This window comes from Panthera pardus, unplaced genomic scaffold, assembly GCF_024362965.1.
Source record: "Panthera pardus isolate Hobbes unplaced genomic scaffold, ASM2436296v1 HiC_scaffold_11, whole genome shotgun sequence".
Taxonomy (NCBI): domain Eukaryota; kingdom Metazoa; phylum Chordata; class Mammalia; order Carnivora; family Felidae; genus Panthera; species Panthera pardus.
In genome coordinates, this window is record NW_026526666.1 from 3591211 (window position 1) to 3609827 (window position 18617).

Consider the following 18617-nt stretch of genomic DNA (forward strand, 5'->3'; position numbering starts at 1 on the left):
TCTTCTTTCATTTGGAAAAGAGAAAAATTTTATTCAACAGTATCTGTTGAGCACCTAGCTTGGGCTGGGCACTATGTCAGGTTTTAGGAATGCAATTCTACAAAACGTGTGAGTCCCATCTTTTGGGGCTTCCATTCTGGTAGGGAAGACACCCTAACACAAGGAAACAAACAAAATAATTATGAATTGTGATAAGCGCCAAGGAGGAAACAGATAAGATGCTAACAAAGGTGGAGGAGGGATGTTCCTCAGGATGGGCAGAAAATCCTCTCTGAGGAGGTAATAATGAGGTTGAGATCTGACAGGTGAGACAAAGCCGGCCACCGATGAGCAGAAGAACCCAAATTTCTTCCGGGAAACCCCACAATACAACCGTCCCTGACTTCAGTCTGGGCCAACATTCTTGAAAGACACAGAATTCAAGCAGCATCTAAATAGCACCTAAAACACCACCACTTGGCAATGACTATTACGAAACATACATCCTTTTTCAGTAAAAGCCCCAAAGGACAGAAAAGTCTCTTTACTCAAAAGAAGGGAAGTCTTAAAACAACTAAATAGCATATGTCAACGTTCTGAAAAGCCCTATTTGATGTTGCAACTGTTATTTCCAGGACTGATTCTTATAACATGCCTGGGGCCTTGTAAATTGGGCCCATTCCCTCGAGTCCAGGCTGGTGGGCAGAAGACTGTGTGCAGAGAGCCAGCAGCATGTGGTCCAGAGGAGCCTTGGCATCAGAGGAGTCAGAACAATGCGACATCGGGCACACGGAGAGGGGGGCAGTGAGGAAGGAGGGAGAGTGCATCAGTACAGAAGCCAGGCCACAGGAGTGGTGCAAGATGCCAGGCAGGCACCACGGGGGACATCTGTCAGCTGGCAGCAGGGTAACAGCTGCATCCCAGGGGCTGGGGTACTAGGTGGGCAATGCATCAGGCCAGGGTCTTGAACAGAGTACGAGGTGGGTGCCCATTATCAGAATTACAGTGAGGTGCTGCTAAGGACAGTTATTGATGGTGACACACAAGACTTACTAGATGCCTTCAAAGTCAGAAATCTGAGGAATAACCAATAGTGAGACTCCCAGGCCCCCCGTCAAGCATGGTGGTGGGTGGGGAGATGATTTTTGGCATGGTATTTGATACTGCTCTGAAATCACCTCGTTGGCACCTCTTCAACTACACAGAAGGCTGATGCAGCCCCGGGAAGTCATGGCCAGGAAACAAGGCTTAAGTCCCCTCTGTCCCTTTAACCTAGCTGATTTTCCAAGACTCTGACTCAAAGCCCTATGGATGGGCCACAGTTACTTGCTAACAAGGGTTTCCTCTGAGAGAAACTGAGAGCCTTGCATGAACCCATTCAGGAGAGCTCTTGCCCTGGGCTCCACAGCCTGGCCAAACTCAATCCCCCCAGGAAGCAGCTGCGGGTCAAACAGCAGCCCAAATCGGGAAGGGAATCGGGTGGGGTGGAAAGTCGGTGTAGGCCTCCCTGGGGCTTTTTTTTTTTTTTTAAATTTTTTTTTTAATGTTTATTTATTTTTGACAGAGAGAGAGAGACAGAGCATAAGCAGGGGAGGGGCAGAGAGAGAGGGAGACACAGAATCGAAAGCAGGCTCCAGGCTCTGAGCTGCCAGCACAGAGCCTGATGCGGGGCTCGAACTCACAGACTGCGAGATCATGACCTGAGCCGAAGTCGGATGCTCAACCAACTGAGCCACCCAGGTGCCCCTCCCTGGGGCTTTTCTTAAGTGGACTGAAATATAACCTGGAGGGGTGTAAGCTTACAAAGGTTTGAGGCAAAGTTATACATTTGACAACCAATGTAAAAACCTGTGTAGGGCGTCATTAGCTGGGGAAAAGTCTGTTTAAAGAAAAATCCCCAGGGGCACCTGGGTGGCTCAGCTGGTTGAGCATCCAACTCTTTGATTTCAGCTCAAGTCTTGATCTCATGGTTTGTGCGTTCCAGCCCTGCATTGGGATCCACGCTGACAGTGCAGAGAGCCTGCTTGGGATTCTCTCTCTCCCTCTCTCTGCCCCTCCCCTGCTTGCTCTCTCTCTCTCTCTCTCTCTCACACACAAAATAAATAAACTTTAAGAAAAATAAAATAAAATTAAAAATAAAAAAAATCCCCAAGTTTGTTTGTAAAACAAACCTGGAATTGTTAAGTGCTGTTTTCCAGGCTCTGTGCTAAGAGAGTTTCTGAATTATCATCTCATCCCTGTAATAGCAACAATCCTGAGGTTGTTTGCCCCGCCCCCATCACAGATAAGGAAACAGAAAGATTCAGTAACCTACACAGCTGGCAGGTGTAGAAGCAAGATTCAACCACTCATCTCTTTGTCTACAGCTGCTTCTCCTAAGTGCTTCTCATATAGTCTTCTGTAAAAAGGCAAGATACAAAACTGTACCCACACCACGATTACGTGTAAAGTAGGTACTTGAAAGGACAAAGGAACTTAAAAGGACAAAGATCTGAAAGAAACAAACAAAAATGAAGGCAGTTGTGCCGGTAGGGTGGATCTGTGGGAGGGCTTTAGTTCTCCTTATTTCTAAACTATTTTAATGTTATCGTGTTATTTTTGCAATTAAAAAATTTTAAAATATATTTATATTCAACCTTTGGGCTAAATTTGGTGTTCCCTTGGGGTGACTGCCAGGAGCCGCCTCTCTTCATTTCCGCAGTACTCATGCCTGGGAAAATCTGTCTTTATTTGGGCTCTGAGCGCCACCCTTAAATGGAATAAGGTTAGCAGGAGGCACCCACCCCAAGGTCAGGGTTGCCGACTGCGTGACAGCGGATGGTCTGGCAGCCGCGCCTGGTTATGGCCGAGCATTGGAGTGTGAGGGCTCCACCCACACCCACGAGCTCTTGCGCCCCCTGTGGGGGCTTGACCGGCACCCAGGAGCGCTTGCGCCCCCTCAGTGCAGTGGGTGTGGTCAGGGCCATGGGCAGGCGCTGTTTGGGCGGCTTGGGAGCATATCACTAGGAGGGCCCGCAGGTGCTCAGACCTAGTAGGAGAGGAGAATGCTGCCATATTCCAAGGGAGGAGCTGAGTGTGCTAAGCGAGAGGAAAATGGCAGTGCAGGCCTTCAGGGCAAGGCAAGGACCCCCGGAGAGGGAAAGAACAGGAAAAGCTTCTCAGAGTGAGTACCACTTGAAACGGCTGTGAAAGATGATTAAAACCGTATATTCCAGGAACTACAAGGATCCGGAAGGGGAAGATGAGGCCAGGAGGTGGGAAGGGCACTTGTGGAGATTGGTTGAGAGCGTACCTTTCACTGTGTAGGCAATGAGGAGCTACCGAGTTTCTTGGGGCATCTGGAGAGTGGGGTGATCAGCGCTGTACTTGAGGTTGACTAGACGAAGCAGCTTGCCAACAGACTGCAGAGGGGAGCCCCTGGAGGCTGGGAGGCTCCCTTTTGAACCAGGGAGGAAGTGAGACAACATAGAGCCTCAGACTATGGGTACTTGGTGGCTGGTTAGGTACAGGGTGGGGATAGTGGTAGAAGAAGGAAGTCTGGGATAATGAAGGGGTTTCAGGTCGGTGTGATCATTTATTCATTTATTTCAACAAAATTCACTCTGTTCACTTAGTTAACACAGATATAATGTGGGCCTGCTCTGTGCCTCACATAGTGCCAGGACCTGGGCACCCAGAGAGGAAAATCTGTGGTAAGACAGTGATTATCATGCAGCAGAGGGGTAATGGGTATTTTAGACCCCTTTTTTCGTATCACTTCAGATCTTCTCAGCCTCACCTGCCTCTTGTTCCCAGCTGTGGGTGTGGCCCAACTTCACACAGGCGCATCTGACCCCTCCCCAGGTTTCCTTTACTGACACAGTGGCAGAACTCTGCTCAGCACCCAGCCCAACAAATGAAACACCAAGAACCGTTGAGTAGTCCGTGCAATAAAGGGCAAACCTCTGACCAGGAGGGGACAGAAGCCCTCCCTCCACCCCTACCCCCACCCTGCTAGTGGTTCCGAGACCTGGCTCTTCTTTTTTAATGTTTCATTTTTATTTTTGAGAGGGGGGTGAGGGGCAGAGAGAGGAGGATGGAGGATCCGAAGTGGACTCTGCATTGACAGCAGTGAGCTGATGCAGGGCTCGAACTCATGAACCACGAGATTATGACCTCAGCCACAGTTGGAAGCTCAACCAACTGAGCCACCCAGGCACCTCCCAAGACCTGGTTCTTAGGGCTTTTCCAGGATATAGTACTTTAGATTGAACAACCGGTCCCACTTAAGAGTGCCCAGCTTGATAATACATCTGTCTACCTATTGGCCCTACCTCCTTCCATGCTTTTCTCCCTCGTTTCCCGCTCTTGCTACTAGAACTGTATGCCTTAACAAAGTGTTAGCACATCAGTCTCTGCCTCAGACTGTGCTCCCTGAGGAATCCAGATTGAACCAATGATTCTTGAACTCTAGCTGCCCTCACTCTACCCAAACTTATATAGCATTCGACCAAGTCTGGAACATCAAGGTTAGTAGCAATACTTCACTTCTAGAACAAGTACAGTATAGGAGTGTAGGTCAAGAATTTTGTCTTTTCTGTTCAGCATTTATAGGGATTCCCATAGTTTCTTGTGTGTTAGTCTTTTTTAAAAAAATGTTTTAACATTTATTTATTTATTATTGAGAGACAGAGTATGAGCAGGAAAGGGGCAGAGAGAGAGGGAGACACAGAATCCAAAGCAGGCTCCAGGCCCTAGGCTCTGAGTTGTCAGTACAGAGTCTGACACAGGGCTCAAACCCACAGACCATGAGATCATGACCTGAGCCGAAGTCGGATGCTTAACCGACTGAGCCACCCTGGTGCCCCTCTTGTGTGTTAGTCTTATCTGCCTGGATAGATCTTACCTCCAAGACCCTGTGCCTCACAGCATTTAGACAATGTTGGTCAGGCAGAAGATGCCAGAAAACATTTCCAAATTGAATTGAAGTTGTTCTCTTTAATTTTCCTGGATTCCACATTTTTGTCCACTGCCTCACTTTATCTGTAAACTAGTTTCCAAAAGGGCATTTCCTTCCTCTCCTTGTACTGCTTGTGCATGGTAAGATACCACTGATGGAAACTTCCATTTGGTGTGAAAGTGACCACGCTCCAACAGATACAGTGGTTTATCCAAAGAGTTCCCCTTTCCCAAGCAGTGGCTTTAAAGGCTCTGCCTACAAACATCCAAGCTGGTTGCTGCTATTATGCTGCTATGTCCCTCTTTACAGGGCAACCCCACTCTCCCATCTACCCCTACCAACAAATCATGACAACCTCCTAGCTTTGTTCAACTTTTTGGTAGGAAAGGAAATTAAAGTGTAGGAAGTGTAAGTCTCCTCCCCAGTTAATTGACGACATCACTGTCATTAACCTGTCCTTCTTCCTCCCCATGCCTAAAATACTCTGAAGATTTGGGGAAAATAAAAAAAAATTGTACGCGTGCACACACACACACACACACACACACACACACACACACGTCAGGGTTCCTATCTTAATATTTATAGCAGCCCTTAACCCAAAGGGCTTTCTGGGAGTGGGAGGCAGCCAAAGCGATGGTGGTCTTTCTCTCAGCCTCCTGTGTCAGGCTCAGGCAGGAGACCAGAAGAGGAGGTGTTGAGTTTGGGACAGCCAGGACACTTTAGCTGGTTAGAGAGAGTGAAACACACCCTCTGACAGCTGAGGCTAGGAGCTGTCAAGGCATGGATAGAGCTGCTTGTGTGGCAGCTAAGCTTTCAAAGGGAAACACGTCTGGCTTTCCAAACACTCACCCTTTCTGTTTCCTTTTCTTGGCACCCACTTAGACCCTACCATTCCAAGCCCCCTGCTCATTCCTTCCAACACTTTCTGAACAACGTCCCTCCTGCTGACTTTCCCTGCCCACCAGCAGAGCAGTGGGCCACGGGCAGTTGGGTTCATGCACACATGGCTCGTCTTCCCAACTAAATCCTGGGACGTCAGAGAGTATATATGATATTTCTTTTCTGTCACCATCTATCCCTAGCACATGCATCACAGGATTTTAAAACAGAAAGGAGCCTCTAGCAATCAAATTCAAGTCTTACTTTCCAGGAAACAGAGTCCTAGAGAATGAAGAGTTCTAGAACTTCAGTGCTGAGCAGTCACTCAGCCCAACCTAATTGCTGTTGTGATCTCTCCCCTGCTGGCCAGTGGTCATCCGGTTTCTTCTGAGCACTTCCACTGGCAAAACAGAAGAGTGGGTGGGAGTAGTCAGCCTGGTTTCACAGATCTGGGGTCCGAGCCTAGTTTTCTACTTCCATATAACTTTTTGAGCTCTTGTTCCTCATCTCTGAAATGGGGTGATAGTATCTAACTCATAGGATTGCTGTGAAAAGTAAGCAAATGATTACTTAATAAATGTTAGCTGTTATAATGCCATTTCCCCAGACAATCCAACCTATCTTCAGATAGCTCTGTTAGCAACTTCTAAGTTTTCTCTTAGTTGAAATCGGTACCCATGGAGTTTCCATCTTGTATGAGCTGCCCTAAGTCATCAAGTGAGTTAGAGTTTAGTGGCAGAATTGGCACTAGATCAGGCCAGACTGTCTCTGAAATACATGCTGCATGAATGAAAAAAAAAAAAAAAAGCAATTTGTCATGACAAACTGCTGTTACAAGCATTCCCATAGAAGCTAAGACAACAAAGTGATTTCCACTAGCCCCAGAGCTAGGTAGTGATAGAACCAGTTAAAATCACCTGTGTCCTCTCTAGTCTGGTGCTCTACTCCACCACAGGTATGACTTTGAAGAGGTTCTCTCTGCCCCTTCCATCTTCACAGATCAGAGAGGGAGGTATTTGCAGATGCAGACAATAGCAGTCCACCATGAGATCCCACCCATCTCCCCTGCACACACTTGCTCATGCTAACAAGTTGGTTAAAGGACAGGAAGTTGGCCTGCAAGTATATTGGAAAGACAAGATTAGTCTTTCAGTTCCATAGGGGGTCTTGCATTAAAACTGCAAAAACATTCCACATCCAAAGAGTCTATTCTATAGAGGTAATGGCCCAAAGCATGGGGCATGCCACTGGGAACATCCTGGGGAGTCGAGGGCAGGATGAACACCTTGAGAATCTGAGAAGACCGCCAGAAGGTTGTCTGGAAAAGCCTTTACCAATTCTATGGCAATGGGGTGGATTGAGCACAGACTGAACCTCACACTTTCATTCCACATCACATATAATAGATAGAACATTTAAAAATCAATACATACATAAATCACTAGAAAGAGAAGTCTTCATGGACCAGAAATAAAGTTGTTGCACTAAAAAGGGAGAAGAAAATATATGGAAAGAAACTACAGTCACAGGCAAAGGCTAGAGTGGAGCCGCATGATCCAGGGGAGGAGGAAATACATAAACATCATCAAAACCACAGCTTTAATGCCCAAGCAAGAATAAAGGCCAGTGTTCTTGTTGGTAGCTCCATTATTGGCAGTGGGTCTGAATCAGAATTCCTGAGTAAGATGATATGTAAAAGAGGAAGTTAGAATAACTCTCCCCTCCCTCCTGGAACTGCATGCCAAAATGAGGTACTACCAGTGGCTAAGGAAGAAAAGTCACCTGCATAATACCCAGGCATAAACCTTTATGAGTTCAGAGCTTAGTATGACTCTATTTTCTCAGAGCCCAAGTCTTGAGCCAAGCCTCAAACAAAATATATGCTTTGGTGCTTTGCACTGAAATTGTAAAACTGCTCCACAGGGAGGTCATCATAGTACAGGAGTACATATGGGACAAAATGTCATGGAACGGGTAATGAAAAATTGATTGTGGTGATGGACATACAACCATGTGAATATTCTAAAAGCGACTGAATTATACACTTCAATAGGTGAATTGTATGGTAGATAGGTTATACTGCAAAAAAGCTGTTAAAAATTTCATCGAAGACAAGCTCACAATTCTTAATAAAGCATTTTAGGAAAGGCAGGATAATGATATAGTCATTATATCCAATAAATTGAAAGAAACACGTCTGAGAAAAGAGAAATAACAGAGTACTCTGAAAAAGACTTAAAATATGCATGTTTAAAATCCTCAAGGGAATAAAGGATAGAGCAGCATCCACAGAAGAAATACAGGATTCACAAAACAAGAATGTGTAAATATGAAAAAAAGTATATATCTTAAAAATGAAAAATAGAGCACTGAAATTAAAAAAAAAAAAGGTCCAAATTATAGATTGGACAGAGCTGAAGAGGGAATTAGTGAATTGGGAAATAGAAGTGATAAAATTTCTTAGAATTTCAGCACAATGTATTAAAAAATAGAAAATCTAAAAAGGAAATTAAAACACATGGAGGCAGTCCAATATAGTCTAATAAAACAGTTTCAGGAGAGACTAAAGAATGACAAAGACACAAAAATTGAAGACAGAATGGTAGATATTTCTAGAACTGAAGGAAGAAATAAGTATTCGGCTATATAAAGCTCATTAAGTGTTAAATATGATAAATCTCCAAACTCCACATTATAGTAAACTATAAAACATAAAAATAATGAAAAATCCCAGAATTTATGGTAGAGATAGATTAACTACAAAAGAACACCAGTGGACTTCTCATCAGCAACAACAGAAATTCTCTGGTGTAATGTAAAGGGAGGAATCCAAAAATTTAGGGAAATAGGAATGTCAGCATGTATTTATCATATAGACCCCACTCATTCACTCCTTACCTTTGTCTCTGAAAAGGGTTCCAAGACATTTCTCTTTGCCACCACATTGAGAAATGCATGCCTTTTAGAGTAAAAACATGACATGACTCTGGATAACTGATGTAATTCTGTAGCAAGATAGAGAAAACTCTCTTTTCCACATGAAAGTTACTTGATGGTGGTGTTTCCTTGTAGAAATAAAATCATTTTTCAGATGAACAGTTGCATACTAAGTGCCAGGGTATGTATTGATCTACAATGTCGAAAAGTCTGTCTGGAACTAAATGTAGCCTCTACCTGACTTGGTTTATGAGAGTCCGCTACTATGCTCCATGATCAAGTAATGTAAATGGGAGTATAGTGAAGATTATCCTCTTTGCCTCTTTTGAGGCTTTATTAGTTCTAATTTCTGTGATTCCATGATAAACAGGGAGCTTTGATCCACCATTTCAGTAGGGTAGCTCCACGGATTCCACTTTCTTCCTACCATGATAGTCCTCACTCTATGGGTCAGGAGGAAACATACAGATTTTTTAGTTATTGAGTATATTTATTCCCAATATATACTCAGGAACATGGGGAAAAAATGGGGTATATTTGTGATCTACTGGGACTACTGTGATATGGACAAAGCCCCAAATTCCATGTATTTCCTTTTTACCATCTCGGTCAAGCCACCTACCTTGATACCCTCAATTAAAAAAATGTCTCTATGGCATGACACCCTCCCCCACGGCCTCCACTCTGGCTTATGTGTTAGAGTGGTGTTTTGGGTCCTCAGGGTTTAGCTCAGATCCAGTGTTCAATAATCTCTGAAAATGTTTGGGTATTTGCTTCCCCCACAGTGTACAGTTAGTTACGTGGGCAATGGCTACAGGAAGGCTGCTTAGGGAAGGCTAGAAAGATTTATAGTACATACCTGTGATAATACCTCAGGGCACTTTCTCAAGGGTTTTCAGTCTTCCTTTCATTCAGTGAGCTCTGGGTCTTTGAGTTGATGCTGATCTAGATTCTCTACTGCAGTGACTCAAGTCAGGCTTATATTTTCCAGACCTAGAGTTCCTTTGGTTATAGGTCAAGAAGGAATGTATTGAGCTGCTCCTCTATGTTGTTCCTAGGGATCCATCATCAGCTTAACATTTACAATGATTCCTGTGGGTCAGGAATTATAGGATTATACTCTGGGCTTGATACCCCTTATGGTAACCGTGCCCACTCTGCCTTTGATGGCTAAGTGCTGCTATGTTGCCTCTTCTACTTCAGAATCCCATCATCTTCTATGAACTCAGGGAGGACGTTTCAATCACAGCATCTCCCATCTTTAGTCCTAGCTTAAAATAAGCTGGTTTTATGGGGGGTGGGAGGGAGGGGAGGGTGGGTGATGGGTATTGAGGAGGGCACTTTTTGGGATGAGCACTGGGTGTTGTATGGAAACCAATTTGACAATAAATTTCATATATTGAAAAAAAAATAAGCTGGTTTATAGATGGATCTGCACAATATGCTGGCACCAGCAGTAAGGGGACTCCTGTCATGTTACAGCTCTATTTACAGGCTGGAAGGGGTGGCCCTAAAGACTACAGAGGAGAGAAATCCTTCCATTGTACAGAGCTTTAAGTGGTATTTGGTCTGAAAGGAGAGATGACCTGAGATCTGGATCTAAGCCAATTCATGGACAATGACTAATGGTTTGGAAAAATAGTCAAAGACTTGGAAGGGATATGTGACAAAGCATTTTTGGGAAAGAGGCACATGAATGGACAAATCATAATGGGTCCAGGATGTGAAAATGTTTGTTCCATGAGAATGTTCTCCCAAAGATGTCCACAGTGCAGGTATCTTGCTCTATGAATGTCAGCCAGCCTCTTTCCCAGTCACCTCAGTCTTTAATCAGTGAGGTTATGAACATCATCACAATGGCAGGGTTACAATTATAGATAGGCTACAATATGCATTTTCCTTCGCAGAGGCTGACCTGGCCACCATCGCTGCTGAGTATCTAACTTCCCAGAAGCAGTGACTAACCTTGAACCCCCAGTATGGTATCATGACCTAGAGGTACAAAACTGTCACCTGCCTGGAAGGGTGACTACATTAAATCCTTTTATTGTGGAGTGAATTTAGGTAACTTGGTTCTCACTGAAATAGATGTTTTTATCTGGATATGCATTTTTGTCTTTGTGTACCATGATGTAGGAACACCATTTAAGGGCTTAATGAATGCCTGATTCAGCGTCACGAACTCTTATATGAAGTTGTTTCTAGCATTATGGTAACGCTAGTTTGTGCAACCCCGCCCCCTCAATGGTGGTTTAACACAATCTATATTTCTTGATCATGTAATTGTCCAATGTACATGTTTCATATGGTTGGGTTTCAAGCATTCCTTTATGTGGTGTTTAGGGGCCATCTTGTGGCTCCACTATTCCCTAGAAACTCAGAGTTTTCAACCTTTAGATGGCAGACAGGAGAAGAAAATGTGGATATTCCCCATTAGCTTCTTAAAAGTCCCAGCTTGGAAGTGACACACATCATTTCTACTTACATTCCATTGGTGGTAGCTAGTTATATGGATGTAAGGGATGCTAGGAAATGTAGTCTACCCCAATATCAATTGTATATTATATGAATATTGGATAGACAGCTAGCCATCTAGGTCTAATGTTATCAGCCTGCTAAGGAGGTAGACTGGTCATGAAATATTACTGCACACCTGTCTTCTCATACTTACACTCTTAGTACTACACACACACACATCCAAAATCCCACTCAGTCACTATATCCAGCTCAAAGACCAGGATCTCTGGGTGATGTACAGTTATCTCTAGCAAGTCTAGATGTAGGCCCCTGTGGTCCAGAGACCTATGAACACAAAGACAAGTATCTTCTCTCCACTAACCACCACTCAAAACACGATATGGAGGTAGGAACAGGAAAGCCATAATAAAATTCCATTCAGAAAAAGGAATAATGGGAGCTACAAGGCAGTCACTTGTCCGCAGCAACGATAAAATCTTTCTGGATAGACACAGTGAAGACTGTTTGTTCCAGTGTGAGGGTGAAATTCTCCGACTAGACCTTAATCCTGATCTCTGAAGGAATTTCCTTGTCCACTGTTCTCTCTGGTGCCAGACTATACCGTTGGAATATGGGTCCATGCCCAATTTCCCCCATGGCCTTCTCTGAAGTGAGCTTTGCTGACTTGGCCATCCCTGGGACTATATAATTCACAGCCTGCTTCCAGCCAATGCAAATTTAAAGGCCTGAGAACTGTTTTATATTACAAGGTGTTTTTGGTGGTGGTGGGGGGTTGTTTTGTTTTTGTTTCTGCTTTTCGAATCAGAATCAGGATCGTGATTTCTCTGACAACAGAGCTCTCTCAAAACCAGTGGGCTTCTAGGGGCACCTGGGTGGCTCAGTTGGTTAAGCGTCTGACTCTTGATTTCAGCTCAGGTTGTGATCTCACAGTTTGTGAATTCCAGCCCTGTGTCATGCTCTGTGCTGACAGTGTGGAGCCTGCTTGGGATTCTGTCTCTCCCTCTCTCTGCTCCTCCCCCACTCACTTTCTGTCTCTCTCTCAAAACAAATAAGTAAATTAAAAAAAAAAAAAAAACAAACCAGTAGGCTTCTAATCTGTTTGCTTCCAGTCAATTTCATAACCCTAACCCTAACCCTAACCCTAACCCTAACCCTAACCCTAACCCTGTAGGCCTGTAGCCATACCCAGAAATCTTTCCTAGACATAAGTCTCAATATTGCCTCATTTCTTTGCTTTCTCAGCCTCATGCCTCTGTCAACTCATTGGAGGCTACTCTGAGGCTGTCTGAAGCACAAACTTGAATATGGAGGTTGAAGCTGGTCTTTTTCATAGACTGAGTCCCTCTATGTAACTGTGAAATCTTAATGGACCTTTGTTGCATACACCAATTTTATGTCTTACCTCCCATTGTTTGGGACTCAGATGATTTGACTTTTTCCTATCCCACAAGGTCTCATGTCTCTACAATCCCTATCACCTTTCATTTCTACTTCATTAATAGATCACTAAACCCAAATCATTTCAGTGTCTGCTTGTGAGGAACTTGACCTAAGATCCTTGTATATGTCTGTCTCCCTTTTAGGATATAAATTCTACCATGGTGAAGACTGTTATGCTCATTATTGTATCTCAGTGCTTAGACCAGTGTCTGGCACATAACTTAAGATGCTAAATAAATATCTATTGATTGGGGGAATGGAATAGGTGCAACTAAACATTTATTTAGTAAATGAATGAAATAAATTTAGTGCTCTCCTTGAAAGGTGTTTTGGTAAACACATCTTCTTTCATTTCATTATACTCAGTGATGTTTTACAGCCTGGTAATGCAACCCTTATGGATTGGCACTTTGGAAGTCTGCCTGGTTGGCCGGTGCCCAGCTCTCACCGAATGAATGGACGTGGTGTGTGCCTACAGCTAGGAGGAGAGCACAGGACACACAATGGGGGGAAGTGAGGTAAAGCAGGGCTTGCCTACTAGGTGCAGTTGAGTTGGGGCAGCCCTACCACTGGCGATCAGCAGGGACAAGGAGCTCTGCCATCTGCCACCACCCGTCTATACAAGTAGCCACACTTCCTTTTGGCTAACCAAGGAAACCTTTCCTTGTAGAGATGTGTGAGAGGAAGGATTACGGCAGTTTTAGGTGTTTCCCCCTGATAAGACAAACTCCGGGGCCTGATGCCTGGTCCTATTGTTAAACCATCGCTTCTTTAGAACTTTGCAGAGGGTGAAACACGGTTGGGTGTAGTCAAAACTGGCTAAAAATCAGCCCTGAAACAGACAGTGTCTGTCAGAAGCAGGTGCGCTGGGAAAGATGAGTCTGACTTCTGAAAAGGAGCACCTCATAGGGCCTTTGCAAGGGGAGAGTGAGCACCTGGTGGCAGTGGTGAGGTCTGTTTTCCTGTCCCAGGCCCCCTGAAGGAAGGCTATCCAAGCCTTCCATTCCACCCCCCACGTCTAATACCACCATATACCACACCCCCATCATGGCTGTCCCCATTGCTTTACCACCTCCTGCCCAATATAGATTCACCAAGTCACCACCTTCTGACTCAAGGATTATAGAGTCTCAAAATAAATCGTACTGAACAACTGCTGTAACCAGAAACAGACTGAGTGTAAATTCCAAGGCCCTGGGACCGGGTTCCTCTTCCCTCATGCTTAAGCCCCTGCCATGCGCCACTGTCGGCACCTGACCAGGAAGCAAATAGAGAAAGCAAGTCTTTCTGACCTTGTGCTCCATTTTTACATCAAGAAGAAGTTGGCCAAGTCTAGGCCAATGCATTTAAAGCCCTCTGTGGTATGAAACTCTTCAAATACAATGTCCTGTCAGCTCACATATAGAACTGGTCAAACCGAGCAATCCTGACTGAATTGTGGAGCAGGGAGAGACGTGTGGCTGAGCCTCTCCCACTTTGCCCCTCCTCTGTCTCTCCCTCCTGTGGGTCTGGACAAGCTAGAAGAATCCCTTCTGTCATATTCAGGGAAGAATAGTGTAAGGTACAGAGAGCTCCAGCAGGAAGGGACACACCGAACAGAGCCAGAACCTGGAACTCAATCCTACCTCGTGTCAGTATTGTACTAAGGAGGCTGGGTGAAACTGAGTTAAACCTGTATATGTATGTCGGGGTGCAGATGAGGGGCGTCAGCTGGCCTCAGCTGAGAGGAGAGAGGCCTTGAGGCACGATTCAGGCAGGGCCAGAGACTATGAACAGATTGTCTTGGCCCAAGCAGAACTACACTGCTTACAATGTTAACATCTGCAGATGACAGTGGAGAGGAAATCACGAAGAGTCCAGTTAGTGGGCAACTTTGAAGGTCAGAACGGGAAGAAGACTGGATTTGATCCAACAGGCAACAGGGAACCACTGTAACTTTCTGAGCAGAGGAATATCTCATAAAAGAGACCCCAGAAGAATGGTGGACACGCTCTCATAAGATCAGCCCTAAAGAGGCACGTGTCTGGACTATAAAAACTTTTAGTAAGCATTTCATGATGTCTCTTGCACCCTCCCCTTCCCTTCCGTCATCTCTGCCTCACCTAAGTTTAGCTGCCCAGTCATTCCCCCTAGGCCCTCGCTCAGCCTCCTGCTGGTGCCCACTGTCTGACCCCCCATATGAGTCCGTCCTCCGCTCTGACATTGTGGTGGTCTCCTTGAAACACACACCGGCACAGCCCCTGCCTCCTTCAGCTCCTGCAAGGGATCCTCGCTGAATAAAGTCCAGCCTCCTAAACCTGGCTTTCAGAGTCCTCCACGATGATGCTACAGCCTCCATCTCCAGCGCCTGCACCCACGGTTCCCCCCTGCTCTGCCCCCCCCCCCCGCCCCACTCCCTGGCTGGTGCCCACCACACCCCCCACCTATTCTCCTTCCCGTCTCCAGCACCCCTTACCTTTTCCCAGAAGCGTCTGTCAAAGACCTCTTACTCTTTAAGGCCCGGTTCTACTCTCGTGCCCCTCCCAAACCCTTTTAAGATCCTCTGAAATAGTCTCTCAAGGCACTGTGTTTGTATATCTAGTGTATCTGGTCTAGCACTTATCTGTCTGCCTAGTGTCAGGGTTATTTATAAATGCCTGTTTCTTCTATTATGCTGTACATTCTAAGAAAGCAAAACAGAGTTAACAAAATATATAGTTGAATTTCTTGTATTGGCTAGCAGAGCTTATAAACTTTGGTGCGGGGTGGCGTGGGGGTGGGCAGTGGTGGATAGTTCTACAGAAATCTTTAAAACTAAGAACCATCCTGAGCCCAGGACACTCTGAACTTTCAAGACCCACACACTTTCTAGCCCTGTTCTATGGTAAGTGAGGTCAGCACTAGATAAGAAATGCCGAGTTGGCCAAGAATCTCCCACACCCCTCCCAGCCCAGTGTTATGTCTAACAGTGGAGCCAGGCTGGCGATTTGGGGACAGGCATGGCGTCAATATCATAACACTGGGACATTACCTACCACGTGCCTTAAGTCCTTTTCCTCTCACTCTGGATCTATCATCTCATGCTGACATGTTGCTTAGTCTATGGAGACTCTGGGAGGACACAGGCACTTAGCAATGAGCAGAATGGTTATTTAAGAGAAATAATAGCCACCTGAGATAATTGAGTGATCGTGTCTCCATGCAGGGTTCTGGACCAGAGACTGTAGGAGCCACAACCCTGATAGGTTGGGAATGATGGTTGTTAAGTACAAGTCAGTCTGCAGCCACAGATAGTGTTCTTGAGCCACATGTGTTGAAACTTAACAGGCTTGTTTTAGAGAAACTTATGAACGGGAGAGAGAGGCTTCCAGGCTATTCCATAGGGGCCTATTAAACTCACAATGTAACTAACCATAGCACCTTACCATTACAGATCTCCAGCAGCCTTTAAAACCTGATTCTAGCAGAAAAAGTCACTCTGCATTCTAAAATAGAATGCGGTCTCTGCCGAGGGGAGCCCCAACACGGGCTCGGCGATCCTGTCTTGTGCATAGGGCCACCGCGGCAGCAAAAGTTCTGAGTTCCTAGTGTCCTCTGCCAGCATAAATGGCAGAAAGGGAGAGTCCCTGAAGCTGCTAGTGTCTGTAAGTGGGTGCCTAAGTGTCCCCAGCAGCAAGGAGAAGAGAGGACTTCATATGCTTCTTTCGGAGTGGGAATCCTTGGCTGGAACGAACACTTGTATAGAATAAATGTTCACGGAGAATGATTCGTAAGCTGAGAAGAGCCTATATATACTAAATTAGATGGGTTGGAGAATATCAGAGGTGAAAAGACCACGTAAGGTCTGCATATCCACCCCCCACATTCTATAGAGGAGGAAGCTGATCCTGGAGAAGCCACATGACTTGCCTGTGGCAAAACAGAGCTGTGAATCCAGACCTTCCGTGGAACAAGTCATTTCACTTGAGCTCAGTGTCTTCCGCTAAGTCGGAACGACGCTCCCTCCCCCGCTCCTAGGGTTGTTAGGAGGGTCACATGAGGACCTGCTTAGGAAATCTTTACAAACTGCAAAATGCCATGCAAGTAGGAGCTACTTTTACTTCCTCTACTCCCAGCTGCCTCTTATTCTCCTTAAGCTCAGTACTACCATGAAGTGACATGGGAGCCAGGACGCACGGTGGCAGGATGCCCCACGCACAGCCCCCAAATCCTGCTGGCCTGCCAGCCTAAGATGCTGGGCAGCCTGTTAATACTGATCCCCAGTTTTTCCTTCCTTCTGCCCCCATCGCTGATGCCTCTCTTTGGCTAGGCAGCAGAAACGTGCCCAAGCCGGGGGGGTGGGGGGGCAATCCCCTGGAGAAGGTTTCCAAGCTTCAGAGGAGATGTGCTTGCGAGGAACAGCACTAGAAGCACTGGAGGTGTCTGTCAGAGTGGCTCTGGGAGCCTCCTGGGGTCTCCCAGGAGAAGGCCCTAGAAAGCAGGGAGTGAGTCCTCAGTAGAAGGCCTTCCTGAAGAAAGCTGCTGTCCTCCATGGGCCCCCTTTGCCCTTTTGAATGGATGGTTTAGGTTGTCTGCCCATGTTTCATCGTCTCCCACTTGCAATAAGCGAAACGGTATTTTGTAATTGCTTGCCATTGATGGGTCACTTGTGTTTTTGCAGTCACTCTACGCCACTTTTAGAAGCGTGCCATTCACTACTGCTATTCAGTTACGGGGTTTCAGGGGCTGGTGGGAGCCCACGCATCTGGGTGCCAGTGGCTTGTAAGAAAGGCCTCGCTGAGTTCTGGTTGGTTGTGGCCCCATTGATCCCAACATCTCTCTGCACAGCACGTTCACAAGATGGCAGGTAACAGTAGCCTCTCTGAGGGTGAAGGCACATGGTGAGTGTGTACCTCTTGTAAGGCAGGGGACAGCTGTAAGTAAAAATCGTAATGGGAGCTACCATTTATTGAGCAGTGCACACGTGAGGCCCTGTGATGGGGGTGTTACTTGAAAGAGCTTATTTGACCCCTCCAACAACCCTCGAAGGTGGACTATTTTTATTTACATTTTACAAATGAGGAAGCTGAGACTTAAATAACTTGCCCAGGGTCCCACAGCCTGCAGGGGAAGTGGGATCTGGTCCTGTTCATTTAGGTCAGTGGATTTGGCGTGTGAAATTCCCCAAAACTGACTTAAAAATAAAGGCACATTTAGGCTACATCATTTATGAAATGTGCTCACGCGTGCATAAAATGGGAAGACCATCACCCTTAACTCTTCCGAGCTTTTGTTCGAGGCCAGGAAGGAGTTCACTGTGGTCTGACGTGAGCCTGCGGCCCAGACACGAGCTTGCAGGTAGCAGGCCACCAAGCTCTGATGATGGTGGTCCCCTCTGTGGGCCGGTCTAAGGTACCCCCAGAGGGCCGAGCTGGACCCCTCCCAAGGTCACGTGACTCTGAACAACAACAGGAAATTCTGAGAGAGTTCCAAGAAGTGCCTGCCTGCCCAAGTCACCCTGTGCTCATCCTCCAGGGGCCTATTGGGTCTGAATGCGGGCCATGTGCTCGTGTGGGTGCGGTGCCTGAGCCATCACTAGAGGTTACAGCACACACGACAAGGCCGATGCCCACCCTCCACAGCCCCTCCCTTAGCCTCTCCTCCTGTGGTCTCTGTCACCTCCCTCACCTCCTTCAGGAGGCTACCAGGCGGGATGAGTGAATAGGGAGCAGTCAGGATAGGAGGGGGCTGGCATGGCAGTCTCCTTGTCACCACAAGCACAGCTGAGGCTGGGCCCCATCCAGTCACAGTCTAACACTGGCTCCCACAATAGCCACACCCTGGCTCCGTTTCCAAGAGTCAGGGTGGCTGTGCCCAGTGACTCCTGGGGTGCTGACAGAGCCGAAAACTCAGACTGAAAAGTGACTCAACACAAAGCCAGAGCTTGAAAATGATGCTTTCCCACCCCTGTCCCCCGTCCCAGTCTGTTTCCATGTCTTATCCA

At 46.2% G+C, this 18617-nt stretch overlaps 1 long non-coding RNA gene across 8 annotated transcripts in view; it reads right to left on the reverse strand.

Moving 5' to 3' along the window:
• LOC109259154 (uncharacterized) overlaps window positions 1-18617 on the reverse strand; it is a 100179-nt gene that overhangs the window by 41469 nt on the left and 40093 nt on the right. Inside the window, exons 2-3 of one of the 8 annotated variants that reach the window (XR_002076580.2) lie at window positions 9597-9829; window positions 8699-8865 (exon numbers count right to left, since the gene is read on the reverse strand). The exons of the other annotated variants lie outside the window; for them this stretch is intronic. This is a non-coding gene — a long non-coding RNA (uncharacterized LOC109259154). The remainder of the gene's footprint in view (window positions 1-8698; window positions 8866-9596; window positions 9830-18617) is intronic. 8 annotated transcript variants of the gene reach the window in all.